The sequence below is a fragment of the Lynx canadensis genome, chromosome A2 (assembly GCF_007474595.2).
Source record: "Lynx canadensis isolate LIC74 chromosome A2, mLynCan4.pri.v2, whole genome shotgun sequence".
In the NCBI taxonomy this organism is placed as follows: Eukaryota; Metazoa; Chordata; class Mammalia; order Carnivora; family Felidae; genus Lynx; species Lynx canadensis.
In genome coordinates this window covers 95,655,362-95,673,805 of record NC_044304.2, presented here as the reverse complement: position 1 = coordinate 95,673,805, position 18,444 = coordinate 95,655,362, and the positions used below count along the sequence as shown (strand labels likewise).

At 39.7% G+C, this 18,444-nt stretch overlaps 1 protein-coding gene and 1 non-coding gene across 3 annotated transcripts in view; both read left to right on the top strand.

Annotated features, from left to right (window-relative positions):
• The window catches only part of CDK6 (cyclin dependent kinase 6), a 253,055-nt gene that overhangs the window by 36,582 nt on the left and 198,029 nt on the right, over window positions 1-18,444 (top strand). The window lies entirely within an intron of this gene.
• LOC115509491 lies at window positions 6,984-7,088 on the top strand. Its single transcript, XR_003967387.1, has one exon. It is a non-coding gene; the product is annotated as a U6 spliceosomal RNA (small nuclear RNA).

Genomic DNA, 18,444 nt, shown 5'->3' with positions numbered 1-18,444 from the left:
AAGGCCTGTGTTACAGAAAGGCACCGTTAACATCAATTCGTAAGAAGCAAAAAACGGTAAAAGTCTGTGTTATAAATTGATCCATAGATAGGTCCAAAACTATCTAGCATTAATAGGTTTAACATTTAGGGCACCTGGGTGGCTCAATCAATTGAGTGTCCAACTCTTTTTTTTTTTTTAATGTTTATTTATTTGAGGGGGGTGGGGTGCACAGAATCCAAAACAGGCTTTAGGCTCTGAACTGTTAGCACAGAACCCGACACGGGGCTCAAACTCCCAAACCATGAGATCATGACCTGAGCCAAATTTGGACGTCCAACCAGCTGGGCCACCCAGGGGCCCCTGAGTGTCCACCTCTTGATTTTGGCTCAGGTCATGATTCCAGGGTTGTGAGATTGAGCCCTGAGCTCCACACTGAGCATGGAGCCTCCTTAAGATTCTCTCTCTCAGAGAAGGAGAGACAAACCAAGAAAGAGAATCTTAATTATAGAGGGGTGAGGTATGTGGGGGGCTCTTAAACAAGTGACGGGAGTTAAGGAGTACAGTTGGGATGAGCACTGAGTGATGTTGGAGTTGTTGTATCACTGTATTGTATACTTGAAACCAATGTAACACTGTATGTTAACTAACTGGAATTAAAATAAAAACTTAAAAAAAAAAAAAGGTTCTCTCTGTCTCTTCACCCCCCTCTAAAATAAAAAAAAATAATAATAATTAAAAATAAAAATACATTTAACATTCATATCATCAGCTCTCTGATGTTCGTATTTCCCTTACCATCAATGGATGAGAAGAGGAAAACCCAGAGGAGGGATAAGTTTTTTCCTTAATTGTTTAATTGGGAGCAAGATGAGATGGCTGAGGTAGATGGAGCTAAAGTCAACTGGAAAATTTAATATTTCCTTAAGAGTGTGGCTTAGGACTGCAACCCATGATGAAGGTCAAGAGGTAAAAGGTTGTTACATTTTTTTCTAATTGAATTTTCATTAGTTTTATTTTATCCTTACCGGGAAATCAAGGGTTTTAAAAAAAGGACCAAGGAAGCAGGATGGCTCAGTGACCCCTTCTTCCAAGAGTATATATTTATCCTCAAGTGAAGAAAGCCCAAGGGAGTTCAGACAACTGACACCTTCAATTAGAGCCCTTTCCAGATTATGGATGCGTTGCCTCATGTCTATTCTTTATTGTCTTAACATATATCACAGTGGCTGGTATATCAGGTTTTACAGTTTTCCTTCTAATGCCTCCGTTTATAAACTGTCCTTAATCCATATGAGGGGATTAAATAAAATAACCAGTGGAGACGAACTCTTTTTTTGTTTTTAATGTTTATTTTTGAGAGAGAGAGAGCAAAAGAGAAACAGAGCACAAGTGGAGGAGAGGCAGAGAGGAGGAAGACGCAGAATTGGAAGCAGCCTCCAGGCTCTGAGCTATTAGCACAGAGCCCAGTGCGGGGCACGAACCCACCAACTGTGAGCTCATGAGCTGAGCTGAAGTCAGACGTTTTACCGACTGAGCCACCCAGGTGCCCCAAGACAAACTCTTAAGATTCATTAAAGTGGGTGATTCTGAAGTCTATGGTAGATGGCATAGGCAGAGGCTTCATTTGTTTTTCTAGTCCTCTAGACTTGACCCTCAAAGGTTAATTTCCCTTCTACTTGAGGTGGTCTGATATTAACCAAGTCCAACAGGCTTTTCCTTCAAAATGTCCTTGGTGCCCATTTTTTTCTCTTCTTTGTCATTGTTATTATGCTAGGGTTCTGTCAACATAGAGCTATATGGTTTAACTTTTTTCTCTCTTGTGTTAACCATCTTCCAGTTTATATCCTGCCCTCTTCCCATATCACTCTGTACTCAAAATGCCCTTTAATTTCTACCAACCACATCAAATCTGGATTTTTCTGCCTGTCTTTCAGAGCCCTGCATAATGTGGATCTGTTCTACGTGTTCATGCTCCACCATCTTGTGAGTGAACTCTGCCTTGCTTGGCCCTCAGACAGAGCCTTATTGCTATCCCCAGCAAGCCTTGCCCATGTGGCTCCCTGTATGGCCTGCCTTCTCCTCTCTTTACCTATTTGATATGCACCCATCTTCAAAGGTTAGGCTCTGATCTCATCAGCTCCATAAGAGTATTTCTGGAAACGTGAGTGCTTCCATTGATCATTTCTCCTCTGAGAAGTTTGTTTCCTGTGGTTTAACTCTGTGTTCTATCTTGTCCTGCAGTATGGTGGTTATTTTACATGGTCATGTCTTCTTTCCTCAGCTGTAATAAAAGATCTTTGTGAATAGAGTTCATGACTTTTTAATTTTTTTTTTAACGTTTATTTATTTTTGAGACAGAGAGAGACAGCATGAACGGGGGAGGGGCAGAGAGAGAGGGAGACACAGAATTGGAAGCAGGCTCCAGGCTCTGAGCCATCAGCCCAGAGCCCGACGCGGGGCTCGAACTCACAGACCTCGAGATCGTGACCTGAGCTGAAGTCGGACGCCCCACCGACTGAGCCACCCAGGCGCCCCTAGAGCTCACGACTTTTATTTGTCTTCAGTGGCTAGCATACTGCTGACCATACTGCAAGTGCTTAGTAAATGCTCTTGTTTGGTGGATTGTGTGAGATACTCTGTTTCTTTAAATATTATATCGAAATAATATGCACAGAGGCAGTAATAACAATTATGGGGTATGAGAAAGCCTGAAAAGATTAATTACTACCCATCATCCTAGCATGGGGTTACATGGGAAAGGTATGTCTTAAAAATAGTATCAGAACATATATGGAGTGAACACCCCTCTCTCAATAACAGTTTTTCAACTGAGGGAGATTTTGTCTTCGGAACATTTGGCAATGTCTGCAGATCTTTTTTGGTTGACAGTTGGAGGGATGCTGCTGGTATTTAGTGGGCAGAGGCCAAAAATGCAGCTAAACACCCTAAATGCACAGGGCAGCCTCCTACAACAAAGAGTTGTTTGGCCTCAAGGGTGAATATTCCCCTGGTTGAAACACCCCCACTCATAACGCTGTGTGGACACCACCATCAACATCCTTCACCACCTAAAGGGATGAGAGCAAGCAAAAAGCAGTGCATATTTTTATATGGAGGAAATGATTATATATTATAAGCTCCTAAACAGTGGGAACTGCAGCCTTGTACATAAACTAGAACGGTAGGACAGTTTTAAAAAACGTGTGATAGCTGCTTAGGTAATAAACGGGCACTTCATGTCTTTGGCCTTGCCTTTGGGAGGACAGGACAGTAAACAGAATTCTCTTAAGGCTAACCACATCTATCCCACAATTTCAGAAAATGAGAGGCATCTGCTAACCCGAAAGATATATTCGAATATTAAGTCACGTTTTTAATAAGCTGGGATTCCTCCAAAAGGTTTGATAGTATATTAGAACATGAAAGCATACATTCTTCTGTTTTTTCAAAAATTTTAAAAGCTTCCCTGAAGAATACTTGATAATTTTTAAGGTATAGGAGTAATATGCTTTTCCTCCTGAAATTAATTGTGGGAGGTACTTTTGCTGCATCAGTGGTAGAATGGTACAGTGGGAAGGACAGTTCACAGAAAGATCCTAAGCAGGTCACCTTAACCGTTACCTACCTCATTTTCTTCATTGTCAAAAAGGAGATTAAGGCTTGATGACTTTTGGTTTTAAAATTCTACGTTTTGGTTTATTTTCAAATAGTAAAAAAAGAGATTATTTAGTTATTTATGAGAGAAAATTTGAAGGCATAAATTATACCAGTTTGTTTCTTAGAAACTTCAGAAATATCCTTTCCTACAAAGGCTTACTTCCAGTGTTTAAAGAAAGCAAGGAATTCCTGTTATAAGTAAAAGTTGTCCCCACCTCCAAACAAAATAAAGAGTCAAATAAAATTTACAGCTGAAATTAAAATGTCATTGTTAGCCAATTTTGAAAATTCTGCCCATTTTCTTTTCTATGTTTATACTTAAGTATAAAGAAAATATTTTAATAGTACGAATAACGCTGAGTTTTTCACATAATTCATGTTAAGCTAGATGCTTCCAGAAATTTGCTGTTTTTAAAGGTGTAAAACACATTTGAAAGCTTTATTAAGGTTTTTAGTCTACCATTTAGTAAGCTCTTGGGCTCTGAATGAAAGGATGAAGCTTTCCTATCTGCTGGATGGAAAATTAAGGGGGTTTTGAAATTTCCTCCTTTTTCCTAACACGGCAATTCATATATTCACAAGATTGGGGATATTATAATATCACAAGTAATGAAGCTTGCTTTTGTGGTGTCTCTATTCTGATGAGACTGGGAGGCTGACTTTGGCATATCCCAGTTCATCCAGGGACCTGTTCTAGAACTTAGAGATTAGTTATTAGGGTTGCCTGATTTGAAGATGCTTTTTGGATACACTCGAAGATGCTAAGGGCATCCAGGATCTCATTCCGAGAGTTGATGTTGCCTGCAGGGAATAGCACTATGTGACATGGGATACATTCATAAAATGGTGCCTTAGATGACTTTTCATTTAGTAGACGCTACCTGAACACCTCCTGAATGCAAGGCACTTACTATAAACAGTATGTACAGTGGGGAATCAAAATGTGTATAAATAGTCCCTGTTTTCAGTGAGCTTAGGATATAGTGGGAGGAAAGAGAGAAAGGGCCTATGCAAAATACTATAATTCGAAGAATAAACTAAGGACTATTCAGAGGCACAGATACAATTCTAAGCTACTTCAGAAGAAATGGTTTAACTTGTGGGAGTAGGAAAGTTAGACACCACAGAAGAGGTGAACCATGAGCAGAATCACACAAGTGGAGATGAAGGAAATACGATGCATGGCAGACGAGTCTGAGGTGTTAAGTTGACCACAGTAAGAGAAGAAAGGAAGTAGTAGAGATATGCACAAGTGGTGGGGTCAGAATAATAGAATAAACCAGGTTGAAATAGAATCTAGAGACAAGCAAACCAGGGAAAGGACCATTTTTGGCAGGGGAGAGAAAAGAATGGTGACCCAAATTGGCATAGTTTCCTTGTAATAAGAGGAGAGGTTAAGTAGGAGAGAACTGAGTGCGAGAATTGGCAGTCTGGGTAGCTGGTTGGTTGTGCAGGCGAACAGGGACATAGAGTCAGCAAGGTGAACTGGGGTTGTAAGCCTGCGAGAGAAGATGGTGGTGCTACTGTTGGAAATAGAACTTCAGGAGAAGGGGTGGGTTTGATGGGACACTGGTGAGTTCTGTTTTGAACATGTTGAGTTATATGTACTCTCAGGCAATAGCCAAGGCAGGGTTATAATTGAAGTACAGGAAATTGCGAGCTCCAGAGAGGAGTCCAGAAAACCTGTGATGGTCTTGAAGGAGACATAGATCTTTTTGAGTCCCACTTTGGAGTACCATATTGCACATAATATGTGTCCCACCTCAGGGAGCGACTCACAAATGCCCCGTGTGGAAACTGAGCACACAACTGGGCTTGTGTCATCAGCCAAATGACTTGTTAACACACACACCGGTTTTCAGAAGCACAGGTGGTTCAAATCATGCCTCAGAAACAGTTGCTGTCTGTAGTAGATCCTTACGGTCACTGTCAAATCAGATGCCACATGTTCAGTCAGTGACTGAGCAAGAGCAACCAGATGTTGAAGGAAAAAGTAAGACTGTGAATGGAACCTTGAGATTACCTGCATTTAGAATTGATGGGGGAAAATGGGTTGGAGAAGAATGCAGAGACCAGAGAAGTAGAGGTATTCGGGAGAACTCAGGGAAGCCATGGGAGGGGAGAGTTTCCAGGAGAAGGAGGCATTTCATTCAGGTATCCCAGGTGCTGTCAAGAGGTTGAAGAGACTGCATTTAGTAGTGGGAAATTCTCAGTATCCATTTGAGAGACAGATTTGCTGGAAGAGAGAGAGGGGAAGCCAGGTAACATAACAAAGGAATGGGAAAGTGTAGCACAGAGAGTAGACTATCATTAAAAAAATTGAGGGGATGGAATGTTGTTGGTAGAATGACAACCAGATTGAAGTAAGAGTGGTTTACCATTTTTGTTGTCATTATACAAAGGAACTATGAGTGTGCTCGTAGATGCAAAGGAGAGATTGAAGAATGATAGGGGGTAATAATTGATGATGTGAGGACTTAACAGAGTGTGGAGGGCACATTTGTTGGGGGACATCTCTCCTTGGATAGAAGTATACTTTCCTGTGAAACACGAGGGATGTAAGACCCATGGATGAGGCAAATGGCTTTGATTTTCTTCTGTCACAAGAAAAGACCATATGCAGATAGCAGGGAGAAATTGGGAGTCCTAGGTGAAAGCTGAAGGAAGTATCTAGAATTAGATAGAGAGGGTGGAGGAAGAAGAGCCACGTGTCGAAGACCAGGAAGTGGAGCAATTGTCTGTCCTAAGAGAGACCTGAACAAGTAGAAGAATCTTTTTTTTTTTTAAGTTTATTTATTTTGAAAGGGAGAGAGAGCACTAGCAGGGGAAGGGTAGAGAGAGAGCGAGAGGGAAAGAACGATCCCAAGCAGGCTCCACACTGACAGTGCAAAGCCCTACATGGGGCTTGAACTTACCGTGAGATCATGACCTGAGCCAAAATCAAGAGTTGGACACTTAATTGAGCCACCCAGATGCCCTCCCCACCTCTTTTTTTTTTTAAAGTTTATGAACAAGTAGAAGAATCTAAAGTGATCAATACCCTTAGAGTCCCTTAGCCACAGAGAGAGTGTCCCTCATTCATCAATAAATTAAGGCTTTGTAATGTGCTAAAGGCATGCATAAGAAGCCTTATGCTTTAAAAAAATTGTTCTTGGGGCGCCATATATATATATGTATATACACACAGATAATTTTTTGGCATGTACTTAGAGTAGATTATTTAACTTATGTGTAGACACTTAAAACTTGTTAGGGTGATATATTTTTTAAAAAGTATACATAAAAAATATTTTAAAAACCTCTTTATAAAAGAGCTCTTCCATAGCCAATCCGTCCAAATTTATGCTCACTTGAGTAACGCATACACTAAAATTGGAATGATACAAAGAAGATGGACATGACCACCATACAAGGATGACACATGAATTCGTGAAGTGTTCCGTATTAAAAAATAATTAATATGCTTAACTGGGCTTAGTAAAAGGTGGGTGAGCCTTCCATAAAACAGTTACTATTTGTTGAATTCCTTTTCCATCAAAATGTTAACTTAGAGTTGAAATGCAAAAGGAGATTTGATACAGCATTTTGGCATTTGACATTTTAAAGTAATTTCATTAGATCATCAAGCTGTGAATTATTGAAGACTGTTCTTCTGTAAACAGTTTTTTCCATTATCTTTCTTTGAGTTAGAAACAAGTTGCATGCCATTTGCCTGGCAGAAGATAAATGTATTAAGTGCTAAAATATACAAAAATTTTGGCATTATGTCTTCTCTGCTTTTTATTAATGAATGCTTTTGTTTAGTCTTACATCAGATGACTAGAACATATTTGTGTTTTGAATAGTTAAAGCCAGGAACAAAATTCTCTGTAATCTTGTTGACAAAATTCACTTGAAAAGTCGAATCTCACTTGGGATGAGTCATTTTCAATCTTCTTCCTACCCTAGCATGCCCAAGCAAGGAAGTAGACTCATCAGTTACAGTGGTTCCTCAAGACAGTGATTCCAGTCATGTGGGGACAATTTTGCTAACTGCCATATCTCCAGTGTTAGTGCATCAGAAGTGTCCAAGAACCTACTGTTGATTAATTGGCTGATTGTCAGTGGAGGGTAAGGAAGAGGTGTTTGACAAGGTCTGCAGGGGATTCTATATTATTTGGTCCTCATCCTCCAGCATTTCCCATCACATGAGGCAATTCATAACTGAAACAATTCAATCTAAACTAAGGCTAAGAATTAGCCTTCTCAAAAGTACTTTATGTGCTGCCCAAAGAGATGGTTGCTTTAGAGGTTCTAGCAAACCTGTAAATATGTCCTGAGGTATTGTTTTTATTCTAACAGTTTATAAGTTGCATGCATTAGAAGTCAGAATGCAGAAACATTTCTGTTACAGTGTGAAGAAAAAGTATGTCTCAAGGTCAAGGTAACCACTGTTGTCTTTTCAGGAGTCTGTCAGAATAATGGCTGGCTGCCCATAGACAGGGAGCCAATTCTGTGGTGTGGTTGCCATGTTCCAAGATCTGCCTGGCATTAAAGGCTGGAAGCCCAATTTTATTAGTATACCTAGAGGGATTGAGAATCCAGGGATGACAGACTCATGCCAACCTCATAAGAAACCGAAGTTTGAACCAAAATGTTAATTTACTCTTTTCCAGTAAAAGCTGTACTTCTCGAGCGTATTCAGATCTGCCAACCAAGGCATTGCCTTCCCTGCATGCTTATCTGTGAGAAAGCCAGATTATAGTGGGACAGTTTGCACTGTGAGTGTGGAGCCCGTGAAGGGCGTGGGCTGATGATCTTAATGTCTGATGGCCTCAAACCCTGTGCTCAGTGCATCCATTTTGACTGTAGGGAAGAAATCTGTTTGTCATACAAACTCCCTCCTCACCTGTGACAGGGTCTGAGCCACACTGCCAAATGGGGTCTTTCCAGAGTTCGCTTCTGTAAAGATAAAATCTAGGCTTTTTAAAAAGTACATTCAGTTGTTTCCTCTATGCTCTGTTAGTTGCCACCACAGCCCTGTCCCTTAGATTTGAGGTGGTCATAGTCTCTTGGGCCTTTTCTGTTGGCAGTTCACCCTCATCCCTTATGTTTTCATTTTATCCACTTCAGTCTTAGACTTTTTCCTTCATTTTGGTTCAGGGGCTAAAATGGTTTCTGTCCCATGTCCTACTTACCCATCCTTTGTGTCTGTTCATTGAACTAACCTCCCTGACTGAAAACTAACCTCCTACAGATAACTTTTTGGCACATCCTTTAATAGTGGCATTTAAAAAAAGTTTAGTATATAAGTGGAGTATCTTAGAGTTCCCTAGTATTTTATTTACCTCCGTGTTTAACAAATACTAAACTATAAACTGTATGCTTGGATGTTTTAGAATTTTCGCGGATGGTTTTCTTGTGAATATCTAAAGAATAATGTATCTACTTGAGGGGAAAATGTTCTACTCTTACCAACTCAGTTTTTCTTTAAGAAACTGATATTCTAATTCTGAAAGGGAAATACACTGTATATCTGAAAAACAAAGAAAAGAGAAGTGAAATATCAAAGAAGGAGGTCGGAAACAATAGAAATACAATAAACACAAAAATAAATAAAAAAAAAAACGTTGAAAAAAAATTTTTGTCTCTCTCTGTCCCAAAAATAAATAAAAAAAAAAAACGTTGAAAAAAAAAAAGAAATACAATAAACAAACCGTATTTACACATTTAGCCACTTGTCAAGTATAATTATCTCTCAAGTTACTCTGTGAGGGTGATTAGAAAGACTAACCAGAGACAGCATAAACTATCGGGTTTATTGTCGTTTAGCCTGTCAGACCAAGTCAGTAAAAACTGTGCCCTCCTAGAACAACTTGTTAGCTACTCATTTCTCTGTTAGTTAAAGGGGGATATGTAGCCACTTTTACTTCTTGGTTTTACTTTGAACAAAGAAGTATAAGCCAAGAGGGCAGTGATTAAATATCTACATGTCTATAACTTTTTGGAGGTTGTAAGAGGATGTTCGTTCCTGAGGTTCTATTTTTCAAAACTATTGTTCATTACCCAACAAGATGGGAATATTCGAAGTGATATTCTGTTAACAGCCAGGAAGCAACTAGTCAGTGACATTAGCAGAAATGTGCTTATCAGGCTAATACCGCGATGTAACCTTAGTATCTGCTCCTTGCATACACATAATGTAAAAATGTATAAAATTCTGACATTAAGAAAAACTAGTTACGTTAACGTACCACGGGTAGTTGTGCTTAGAGAATTGGGCGCCATCACAGACGGGCTTATTGGTGTGTCAAGATTGAGGGTTGGAAGAAACAGAGAAATCAACTGTCTGCTGGAGCACAACTTAATTATCTTCTGTTGCTTTGTTGGGGCTCTGAATCCAGATTGGGGTAGGGCTTATATAGGATGTGATTGAAGATGTAAAGTTGTTTCAGGAAGCTCTCTTTTTGTAGTTCCTTGGAAATTTCTCAAAATGTTGGAAGAGTGAAACATGTTGCCATGTTAAAACATTTTGTGACTAGTTTTGGCCTAAGTGTACTTTTGTACTGGCAAGATACATGGGGGATTTAGGCTTTACTCTGATAGCTAAATGAACTCAAATATATGCTGAATGTAAATTGCTTTGATGGCGATTGGATCACACATTCGTAGATTCTGTACTTTGTTTTTCCTTTCATGAGCAAGACCTTCCTTGGAGTTAAGGGTAGAGTTAAGTTAAAGAGTAGCAAATTATTTCCCTCTTTGGAAATAAGCAAAATCACCCTCTGATAATAAAATATTTCTTTAACATGTCAAAATAGTTACCGAGGAAAGAAAGCATGAGTGGGGAAATGGGGATAACTCATTTAGCGGCTTGCTGTTTAGGAAATGAAATATGTTTAATAAAAGTGCAATTGCCTTATACTGTGTGACTTGAAAATAATGAGACAAAGAAAAAAATGAAAAGCACCATACTAGAACTTATATGACCAAATAAATCTTATCCCACGGGATGCAGTCCGGTTTTCTAGCTCTCCTCTAATTGAGCAAAACATTTTCAGACTCTTTCGGAATTGTCTTGAGAACCGTTTCATGAGCCAAACCCTAAAATCAACATCTTTACTTTATTATCACACCTCTTTTTGGACCCAAAAGAATATTACTCAGCCTGATCCCCCACTTAATTTATCAGAATTGGCTCAGGCTATTTCCAAAAATACAGTGTGCTCTTTTATAGGACAATTGAATATTTGTATTCATTTATTTCTTCATTCGGTGATGGAGGCCTAGTGCCTCCAGTGCATCAAGTATGTTGTGGTAAGATATAGGGGTCTAGCTCTGGGGGCAGCAGGGAGACCAGTGAGGATCACAGAAGATGCGCACCCCTGAGCAGTCTTTGCAGATGAGCAGGAGGTCACCAGATGGAAAGAGAAGAGAAGAGCTTTCTAGACAGAGGTATCCGCATGTGTTGAGGCATGGAGCAAACGCCACGCGCATTTCAGGAACTGCACGTGTTTCAGGATGGATAGAATCTACTTAAAAGATGAGAACAGATTGGTAATAAGGGCGAGATTGTGAGGATCCTCGTAAGCCATGGAAAGGAGGATACAGTGGTTAAGAGTGAAGGTTCTCTCTCTTTTTTTTTTAATGTTTATTTATTTTTGAGAGAGACAGAGAGAGTGTGTGTGTGTATGAATGGGGAAGGGGCAGAGAGAGAGGGGGACAGAGAATCCAAAGCGGGCTCTGTGCTGACATCAGACAGTGCGATGCCAGGCTCGAACTCATGAACTGCAAGATCATGACCTGAGCTGAAGTCGGGCGCTTAACCAGCTGAGCCACCCAGGCGCCCCAAGAGTGAGGGTTCTCTTGCCTGACTATCTGAGTTCAAATTCTGGCTCCTTCATTTATAAGTGTTGTGACACTGGGTGATCTCCGAATCTTCCAGCCTTAGTTCTTTTCATCTGTAAAAGAGATGATGATGCCTACATTATAAGGTTAAGAGGTTTAAATACATAGATGCAGATAAAGTTCTCAGTACCATGCCTGGCACAGGGTAAGCGCTCAATAAACGTTAGGTGTTTGTACTGCTACTTTGTCCTGTTGGCAAGAAACAATAATGGAAGTATTTTAAAAAACAAAATAGGGGCGCCTGGGTGGTGCAGTCGGTTAAGCGTCCGACTTCAGCCAGGTCACGATCTCGCGGTCCGTGAGTTCGAGCCCCGCGTCGGGCTCTGGGCTGATGGCTCAGAGCCTGGAGCCTGTTTCCGATTCTGTGTCTCCCTCTCTCTCTGCCCCTCCCCCGTTCGTGCTCTGTCTCTCTCTGTCCCAAAAATAAATAAACGTTGAAAAAAAACATTTTTAAAAAACAAAATATATGTATACTTTATTGCCTTGTGTAGCATTGACCACTCCTCTCTTCTTGAAACAGTCTCTTTCCTTGTTTTTTCTTTTCTTTTTTTAAAATTTTTTATTTTTTTATTTTACAGAGAGAGAGAGAGAGAAAGAGCGAGGGGCAGAGCAATAAAGACAATCCCAAGTATGCTCCAAGTTCAGTATGGAACCCGATGTGGGGCTCGATCCCATGACCCTGAGATCGTGACCTGAGTCTGACATTCAGCTGACTGAGCCACTCAGGCACCCCTGCTTTTTCTTTTTCAAATAGCTTTTTGACACATAATTGACATGTCGTAAAGTTTACCCATTTGAAGTGGGTGATTAAAAGATTTTAGTGTATTCGCAGGGTTGTGTAACCATCACCATAATCTAATTTTAGAATGTTTTCGTTCCCCCTTATAGAAACTCCACCCCCGTTAGCAGTCAGTCCCCATTTTCCTCCACCCCCTGCTACTTAACTGCTCACCCTAAGCAACCTCCAGTCTACTTTCTGTTTTTATCGATTTGCCGATTCTAGCCATTTCATATGAATGGAATCTATTCAATATGTAGTCTTTTATGACTGGCTTCTTTCACTTAGTGTAATGTTTTCAAGAGTCATCCACATTGTAGCGTGTATCAGTCCTTCATTCTTTTTTTGTGGCTGAATGATATGCTACTGTATCTACGTGACATTTTATTTATTCGTTCATCAGCTGGTGGACATTAGGTTGTTTCCACTTGTTGGCTATTATGAATAATGGAGCTGTGAACATTCCTGGTCAAGTTTATGTGTGGACATATGTTTTCGTTTCTCTTAGGTGTATATCAAGAAGTAGAATTGCTGGATCGTACAGTAACTCTATACCTAACAGTTGGAGGAACTACCCAACTGTTTTCCAGAGTGGCCACACCTAATTACATCCCTACCATAACAATATATGAAGGTTCCACTTTTTCTGCATTTTTACAAATATTTGTTATTTATTACCTTTTTAATTTTAGCGGTCTTGGTGTATATGAAGTGGTATCTCATGGTTTTGCTTTACATTTCTCTAGTGACTAATGATGTGAACATCTCCTGTGTTTATTGGCCCTTATTATATCTTTAGAGAAATGTCTATTCAAATCCTTTGCCTGTTTTTATTTTACTTTATTTACTTTATTTTATTTTCAGCTTTATTGAGGTGTATTTGACAACCTCTGCCCATTTTTAAATTAGGTTGTCTTTTTATTATTGATTATTTTATTGTTGATTACTGATTAGTATAATAATATTATTATATATATTTATATATTCTGGCTGCAAGTCTCTTATCAGATATATGATTTAAAGATAGTTTGTCCCATTCTTTGGGTTGTCTTTTCATTTTATTTTTATAAAATTTATTTTACTTATTTTGAGAGAGAGAGAGCACACAAAAGCAGGGGTGTGAGAGAAAGGGAGAGAGGGAGAGAGAATCCCAACCAGGCCCCGCACCGCCCACACACAGCTCAGTGTGGGGCTCAGACTCACGAACCTCGAGACCATGACCTGAGCTGAAATCAAGAGCTGGAGGCCCAACCGAGGGAGCCAGTCAGGTGCCCCTGTCTTTTCATTTTCTTGATTAAGTCCTTCATAGCACAAATGGCTTTAATTTTGATGAATCCAATTTACCTATTTTTTCTTCTATTGTTTGTGCTTTTGGTGTCCTATCTAAGGTATCATTGCTGAACCCAAAGTCCTGAAGATATTCTCTTATGTTGTTTTTCTAAAGAGTTTTAGCCCTGCAGTTTGATTTGTGACCCATTTTGAGTTAATTTTTATTTATGTTATGAGGTAAGGGTCCAACTTTAGTGTTTTGCGTGTCAGTATCCAGATATTCTGGCATCATTCATTGAAAAGTCTGTCCTTTCCCCATTGAATGGTCTTGTCAAACTTGTTGACAATCAGTTGAGCATAAATATGAGAGTTAATTTCTGGACCGTCAAGTCTATTCTGTTGATCTGTTTATTTATCTTTATGCCAGTACCACACTGTCTCGAGTATTATAGCGTATAGTAAGTTTTAAAATCAAGAAGTCCCCCATCTTTTTCTTTTTCACGATTATTTTGGCTGTTTGGGCCGCTTGCATTTCTGTGTGGATTTCGGGATGATTTTGTCAATTTCTGCTAAAAGCCTGGGGTTTTGCTATGGATTGCATTGAAGCTATCGATCAGTTTTGGGAGTACTGCTTCTTAACAGTTTCAAGGCCCTCTCATCTATGAATACGGATGTCTTTCCATTTTTGTAGATCTTCTTTAATATCTTTTAACATTGTTTTGTAGTTTTTAGCGTACAATGAACTTTTTTTCTTAAGTTTGTTCCTAAGTATTTTGTTGTTTTTGATGCTACTGTAAGTGGAACTATTTCCTTAATTCCCTTGTTTTTTGTGATGTAATTTTGTCAGCTGTTTTCTTGCCCATCTGATTCATTCAGGGATGCTGTTCTTGTTGCATGTTATAGCCCCTAAGATTCTGTCTCCTCTTTATGCTGATAATTTTTCAAAATATTACTTGACCTGTGTCCAGAACTCCAACTATGTGTTTACAGTTGTTCACTGGACATTACCACCTGAGTGTCACAAACATCCAGTTCATCTCTTCTGGAATGAACTCATTAATTACTCCTCATATCTTCTGTTTTTTTCTTCTACTGTTTGGAAATAATACCACTATCTACCATGTTGCCTAAACCAGCACTCTGAAAATCATTCTAATCTTCTTCCCTTCTTTCAACTTGAACATCCTGGTTGATCAACAAATCCTTTGGATTCTACTCCTAGATATTACTATGGGAGTATAAATTGATGCAGTCTTCTGTAAAACCATTTGAATCCAGAGCTTTTTAAAAATATATATTTTTTGATTCAGGAAAATATTTAACTTTTGATTTTTTGCAATGTCACTTACAGGATCTTATCATAGGGTAATGAGCCAACATTATAAGAATAGGGTAATGGTTTAATAAATTATGTAAATTTAGTGCATCTTAAAAATGGTTTTATCATATGTACACATATGTAGAGACTTGTGAAAGCGTTTGATACATTGTCAAATTTTTAAATTGCAAAATATTTATGTAAATTATGATCCTCTTTTTGGTTTTTTTTTTGTTTTTTTTTTCTTAAAGAAAGGGAATTTTTATTTTTAAATTTTTAAGAGTGAGAGAGCACGAGCAGAGGAGGGGCAGAGGGAGAGGAAGAGAGAGAATCGTAAGCAGGCTCCATGCCAAGCGCAGAGCCCAACACGGGACTCGATCTAACGACCATAAACTCATGACCTGAGCTGAAATCAAGAGTCGGACGCTTAACTGACTGAGCCACCCGGGCACCCCTATGATTCTCTTTTGGTTCAACAAAACAGAAGATAAGTTCCAAGAGAGCAGGGATCTTGTCTGATTGACATTGATCCCCCCCGAAGAGTGTAGGAGCTCAGTAAATATCTGTTGGTTGTACTGGTCTCTCTCTTTACTGTTCCACTTGCTTTAATATATCTGTATTTCTTACCTAGGCTCTTGCAGACACTTTGAACTTGGTTTCCTGACCTCCAGTTTTATTCCCCTACAGTCCAACCTCTCTTCTGCAGTCAGAATGGTATTTCCAGGTGGTAAATCTGGCCATAGCCTCGCCTACTGGGTCATCATTTGATTCTTCCCAGTGCTCATCAGATAATTTACAGACTTCTTAGCCTGGATTACCAACCCCTCTGTAATTTCACTTCTGTGTACTTTTCCAGCTCTTCTCTTGCCATTTTCCAAGATAATCATCAAGTCATGCCAAACTATCCACAGTTCCCCAAATATGAATTTTCCTGCATACCTACATACCTTTGGACATGCTGTTCCTTCTGCCCGGACCATGCCAAACTTCCTTGGTTTATCTGGCAAATTCCAGATCATCCTTAGAGATTCTGCTCCCCAGCCATTTACCCTCTAGGCACATTTGAGTGCCTCCTCTACAGGGTTTCCATAATTCTGGAACTCTTTTTTTTTTTTTAATTTTATTTTATTAGTTTTCTTTATTTTTGACAGGCAGAGAGAGACAGAGTGCATGTGGGGGAGGGGCAGAGAGAGAGGAGACACAGAATCGGAAGCAGGCTCCAGTCTCTGAGCTGTCAGCACAGAGCCCGATGTGGGGCCCGAACTCACAAACCATGGGATCATGACCTGAGCCAAAGTCGGACGCTCAACCAACTGAACCACCCAGGCGCCCCCATAATTCTGGAACTCTTTTATAACCCTTAATATATATGAGATAGACATCTCTTTAGGGCTAGAGAGTTAGTGAGGGCAGGGACTATATTCTCCTCTGCCTTCAACTCATCATCTTACTGCTGAACGGACTTCTGCTATATCTCCATTTCAGGGCTTCCCAGCTTTGGTCTGAGGCCTGGTACTAATTTTCTATCATCTGTGATAAAATTAGAAAAATAAGGGCCCTGTGGTAAATTTTTCAGAAAGCAAAATCTGTTTACATTTTGGGTGTTAAAATGTGCTTTTTCTAATGAAATGATGTTGATAGTGGATGGTAGGGTATATTTAGGTCTTTAGTTGACAACATTCTGTCAGAGCCCAAAATTTGTTGGAAATTTTACAGTTCCCTGAAAACCAAAGGTCTGGGAACACTGCTGTATCTCATGGGGTGGCACCAAGTCCCCAAAGTCAAAAGCCTATGAGTCATCCTTGGCTTCTCCTCCTTCCTCATCCTTCCACCCCCGCCACATTCAGACACTTAGCAAGTCCTGCCAATTCAACCTCCTAAATATTTCTGGAATCTGTACTCTCCTCTCCGTCCTTGCTGCCAATTCCTTAGGACAGGCCCTCTTTATTTTCCCTGTACAACTGCAGCAGTCTCCTGACTAGTGTTCTTGCCACTGTTCCCCTCTTCTCCATGCTCATCAGAATGAGCTACTTAAAAATCAAAAGTAGATATCCATTTACTATGGGATTAGATTTCCTTATGGCATACAAGATTTTCCGCCAGTGGGATTTCTTGCTGTCCTTTGTTCACACTTTCTCCTGGTTTTGAATGCCCTTTCTTTACCACATTCTTGGGTAACTCCTGTCTAAGTTGAATTGTCACTTCCTCCACAAACACTTTCCTACAAGTCTGAGTTAGGTGCCCCTCTTTATTGCTCTTAAAGTCCCTTTTATGTATCTCTACCTCAGCATTTCCAGATTAGTCGATAATTCATCATTTTATATCTGCATTCCCGCTAGACTCTGAACAGCTTTAAAAAATGTATTTTATCCCTAGATCTTTCTATACCTAGCACCCAGTACAAAGCTAGAAAATAACAAATATTGAATAAATGTTTGTTGGCTGCATGCGTTTGTTTGGTATTATGATCATATGTACACTGTGAAAGGTTTATTGGCCAGAGTGAGGGCTGAGTACAAGAAATCTCTATGAGGCAGAGAACAGGATCCCTCCATAGACATTTAGGCAAGAGTGATAAGTACTTGAACTCAGGAAGTAGCAGTGGATAGAGAAGTATTTAGGTGGTGCAGTTGCTGGTTGATTAAATGTAGAGGGTCAGGAAAGAACCTAAAATTACTTGAAGGTTTCTGGGATTAGGAAATTGGTTGGATGGTGGTGTGATTCACCAAGGGGGGTGAGCCCTGTTCTAGACACTTTGAAATTGAGATGTTCAGAATATTGGTTGAAGTTGTCCAAAAGGTGACTGGGTATGGGGTTTGGGGAGAGAACTGTTTTGGAGAGATAGATTGTAGATTCTGCAGCCTTTCTTTAGAGTTATATGAAGTCTTTTTAAAAATTTTTTTTAAAATGTTTATTTATTTTTGAGAGAGACAGAGCATGAGCGGGGGAGGGGCAGAGAGAGAGGGAGACACAGAATCCAAAGCAGCTCCAGGCTCTGAGCTGTCAGCACAGAGCCTGACGCGGGGCTCGAACTCACAGACCGTGAGATCATGACCTGAGCCGAAGTCGGACGCTCAACCGACTGAGCCACCCAGGCGCCCCAAGAGTTCTATGAAGTCTTGACCATGAAGGAGATAATTATCATTTGTTGTTGCACAGGTGGTTGGTGGTACATTGGGTAGGAAGAGACAAGATCATGAGATTCTAGATACTGAAGGTACAGATCAAAGAGGAGAAAAAAAGCGTATGAAGGTTCTAATTGAAATCCTGGTTGTTTCTTACAGTGCTATCACTCTGGACAAAATTACTGTTTATCTCAGCTTCTTCGTCTGTAAAATGAGAATAATAGTACCCACTTAATAGAGATATTGAAATAATTCAGTGAGTTTGCATGTGTAAAGTCCCACGCTTTACTCTAGGGGCTCATAAATGATAGGTCAGAGAGGGGATTCAAGAAAATATTTCTCAGATCATGAAGATAGTTTGAAAACAAAGCATTTCTTAGTGGTGACATTGGGAATTACAATTAACATCTTAAACTTGAAACAGTCTA